This window comes from Centruroides sculpturatus, unplaced genomic scaffold, assembly GCF_000671375.1.
Source record: "Centruroides sculpturatus isolate CEXI.00-Female unplaced genomic scaffold, Cexi_2.0 scaffold586, whole genome shotgun sequence".
Classification (NCBI taxonomy): Eukaryota; Metazoa; Arthropoda; class Arachnida; order Scorpiones; family Buthidae; genus Centruroides; species Centruroides sculpturatus.
In genome coordinates, this window is record NW_019384796.1 from 399,240 (window position 1) to 403,807 (window position 4,568).

Genomic DNA, 4,568 nt, shown 5'->3' on the forward strand with positions numbered 1-4,568 from the left:
ACATCTTATTCTCGTATCGTAATTTACTGTTTTCTGTTTATAGACGTGCCGAAGATGTTCTTCGATCACACACATACACACACACGCACGGACATAACACCACTGTACACGAAGATATACACCGTTTAACCTTTACTCGAATTCTCGCACTCACGCACTTACACGTCAAGCGCCTCGTTCTGTGTAATTCCACACAATGAAACAACCCGAACACACGCTTCCCACAAATCCAACCCCTGGGTCCTCGTCCCGGGAAGTGGAAACGCCAATTTTAAAGATTAAAAGACTTTAAATTGGCGGCCGAAGGGGCTCTGGTAATTACAATTTGCACTCATTACACAGAATTGCTGGTATTCGATGCAATACTCGATTTGTGTCGATCAGCTTTTTATTTTATACAAAATATAAAATTAAAGGAAATTAAGTTTATTTTTAAAAATTGTACTCTTGTAAAATATATGCAAAGGCATGATTTTCAGGTGCATAGATAAATGGAAAATGTCACTATTTTATATTAAACACAAATTTCATTTTTAATTTAACACGAAAATCACTTAAAATAACTCGATTTTTGGCGAAATTAATCTGATTAAGTCGCTCACCTTTGGTCCGGCCGTCTGGCAGGAACCATAAAAATATTGTGTTTAGTGAAGGTGTGTGTTTGAAATAAAAGAACTTGTTATTATTTTAGGATTTTATCGTCTTTTTAACATTAAAAATACTTTTACGTAAAGGTAACTTGTAAGAAAATTGCACCTAGGGCCTCATAATCCTCTCCCGTATTAAGTATCGACATTTCTGCTTTGATATAACCTATCAGCATGAAACTAATTAGTAGGAAACTCAAAACAATTTGAATTGGCTGTCAAATCCTACTAGTTACTCCAATACCCGAACAGCTGATATCATGTACAGCATTTTCTGAGTACAATTTCACATTATATGCAATTCCCTAAAATTAGATAACACAAATCTTTTTTTTTAAAACAATTTGTTTTGATATTATTTTAAGATTATATTTTGCTTGGAATAAAACAATTTTTTCACATTGACAGACAACTCTTCACTCATTGGAAATCTTTTGAAATTCTCAGTCGATGATTGCTTATTTTTTACGTGTCATTCGAATGCAAATTATTATTGTCGTTGAAATAGTTTTAATTTTATTTCTGCACACCTGTAATGGCTGATGATTTCAGCTGTAGAAGTTGTGTGTTTTAAGTACATAATAGAGGGGATGATAATTCGGGATAAATGTTACACAGAAGCATATTTCCGTCGCTTCTGTAAAAAACTTTATAAGAAGAAGCGAAATTGCAGACGAATTTCATAAACCGTCGGCTTAACAATTCTCAACTCGGGATGAAATGCACGCACGTTCGATGAGAAACCGAACGATTCGTTACTATCGACGACTAACATGCGATTAAACGTGAAAAATTCGTTGCGAAATGTCCAGTCGATGACGGCAGTTGGAATTGCATTTCTTCCGAAAGCGGACAGGTGTAACGAAAATGCGACAGGATTGATAACGATTGCTTTTCGATTTGATAATCGCGCGATTAGGAAATTGTTACGTGTTGTCAGAATGGCTGAGTGGTCTAAGGCGCCAGACTTAAGATCTGGTCCTCGTATGAGGGCGTGGGTTCGAACCCCACTTCTGACAGGTTGTTTTGCTCGAGTGAACATTTATCGGGGCACAAACCTTGTCGTTCGATTTTCTGTATGTTCGCGGTAATTTGAAAAAAACTTCTGTACAGTGCTTGTCTTTTCTTATAACACTTCTTCTTCGTAATGCGAAATTCCAAGTCTTGAACGGAATATTATTTTAACACTGTAATGGCCTGAATTTTCTTCTGACATTTAAAATATGTATATACGTGTACTGTACGTGTGTACAGTACTGTACATTCGTTGCATTAAACTGATTATTGAACGCGTGTAAGATGAAATTTTATTCTTCTTTGTTTTTGATCTTTGAAGGTTATTTATCCTTTGCAATATTCTACTATAGAAAGTGTGTAAGCAAAATCCATAAGGATTTCAAAAAGAATGGAATAGCCTAATATATTTTATTTAACAAAGTCATAAGTACAGTGTATGCAAATTATAGTTAATAATTTAGCATTTTGGAATGCATTTCGAATTGTTAATTTTCTAATCCCTACTCGGGCTCACGGCTTTAGTGTCTCCAACATAACGAACGAAAGCTTAGTTCGTCTTAATGTACTTTTGTTATGTACAATGATGGATACAGTGCACAATTTGCACACATGCTAATGGTGTAGTTTCTACTTATCAGTCTCTCGCACTTACTGGCATGTTTTATTTGTCTATTTTTGATGGACAAATACAACGCTTCTTCCATTTCCCACAGTTATTACCTCCTTATTTCCTCATATAAGGATTTTAACTTCAATATTGCGGTTCGTAACATGACAAAGGTCATAATGTGCTTTTCCATTGTAAATATTTTCACAAGTTGAAACCAAAGATTTCACAAACTATAACTACGAGCGACTATTTATAGTGAAATGATCACAATGCAGAACTGGAACTTTTAATCATATTTTGAAATCATTTAATTTAAAATGTACGATCTCCACTTCAAATTAGTAGTGGCTTGCCCCTGTACATCATACTTTTTCTTTAAAAGGAAGGTCGTCTTCGAAAATTTTTGTGAATTGTTTTAAGGATCGCTGATAGTGTAGAAACGAAACGGCGGAAAGATTGACAGAAGCAAGGTTTTTACCTTTGTAAAAATGTCGTATTTTATATACTTATTAAGAGTGAAGTAAATTGTGTTACTTTTATGTGTATGAATTTTTAAAGATATAAAATTGTTATTTGAAAAATTACTCACACGGAACCAATTTACGGTGAGGTAATAACATCGAAAAACATCGAAAAAACGAACGTTTTTGAATTCCTTCTGGGCTCTGCATCAAGTTCTAACAGTTTTTAGACGGGAATTCGATTAACGAATGTCGTTTAACTAAGAGTTCGATCTTGAGTTTGAAATGATTTACAAAAAATTTATGTGGTGTTAAATCGTTTCAAACTCAAGATCAAACTCTTAGTTAAACGGCATTAGTTAATCGAATTCCCGTCTAAAAACTGTTAGAACTTGATGCAGAGCGCAGAAGGGGTTCAAAAACGTTCGTTTTTTCGATGTTACCACACCGTAAACTGGTTCCATGTGCGTAATTTTTTAAGTTAGTGTGGTGTGGTGAGTAGTTATTTATTGTTATTTGGACCTTTTCTTTTTAATTTGTAAACTAAAGAGGACCATTCTTAAGAGAATAGGTCAAATACATTTTATGAAATAAAGGTTAGGAGTTGCCTTTCTTCATAAAAGAGTTTTCTCCATAAAAAAAAGGAAACAGAATGAACAATATTGTCAAGATCATACGGTCTACAAAATATTAAAAGAATAGACTTAGCAAATAAAATAATATGAAGAAAAATTACAATTACTAAATATCAAAGTAAAGTACTGTACATATTTAACAAGAAGTTTTAAGAAATGCAAAACAATTTTTTGGAAGTAATGATTAATCAGATTTTCATTGGACTGCAATCTGGAAAAAATTGTAGACCTATAAACCCACTGTCATCCGATCGTCTTTCTTTAATCTCGAGAACGGAGTTAGATAGATGAACTTGGAGACAGATATGGAAACCATAGGGAAAGGAGGTCTCAGTTAACTATATATGAACTCTGATGCAAGCAGAAAGTCACATTATTTCAATTTAAAACTTTTCCTGAAAACAGTTAATAGATTACTGGTACAACTCTATTGTTAAAGGAAAAGTATGATGTACAGTACATAGTTTACTGTATATTAAATCATTGTTTCCTGTTAACAAGTGTTTTAAATTATTTTTCACGACCAAAACCAACAAGAAATTTTTCACAGCTTACAGTGGGAAATTTCGAGTTCACCCTGTATAAGAAAAGATTTCCTTATTTCCGAACGGAAAGTTTTAAAATTTATATATAGTAGTAACTTTATTTTGCTTTTTAGAAAATTTTTACTCTTTGTAACTTTATAGTTTTGATGTTCTGTTTAATGTATTATATGTTCAATATTTATTTTTTAAATCGAGAGTCATGGCAGTCACTCCTCGCCAAGTAAAAAAGTCACCGACTGAATATATATACAAGAATCAGAGTTGCCGAATTTCGGGAATCGATTTCTCTGTCCACCAAACATCTAAAGTAATTCCAAATATCTCGTTCGAAAGAAAATAGTTTTCTTAGGTAGCGTGCAAAATTTTAAGATTTTCTATAAAGCGGATGCCGAAATATAAGCAATAAAACAGCTATATTTTCTTTTTCATCCGGCATTGCGGACGCTCGTAAAGAAACAACTACTGGGTCTACAAAGCTCAAAATTTAAACTTAAGCTTTTCTGTTATCAATGATGTGCTGACCAAATTCCCGAATCGATAGGTCAAAGCTTACGGGGGTTTCCCATAGAGATAATTCAGTTTTACAGCTTAATTTTATATCATTAATGAGATAACAAAACAATAATGCTAAATGGGCGTTCGTGGTATCGACG

General features: G+C 33.4%; 1 non-coding gene across 1 annotated transcript; it reads left to right on the forward strand.

The window, feature by feature from the left end:
• Positions 1–1,582: 1,582 nt before the first annotated feature.
• Trnal-uaa lies at positions 1,583–1,666 on the forward strand. The gene has a single exon. It is a non-coding gene; the product is annotated as a tRNA-Leu (tRNA).
• The last annotated feature ends 2,902 nt before the right edge of the window (positions 1,667–4,568 follow it).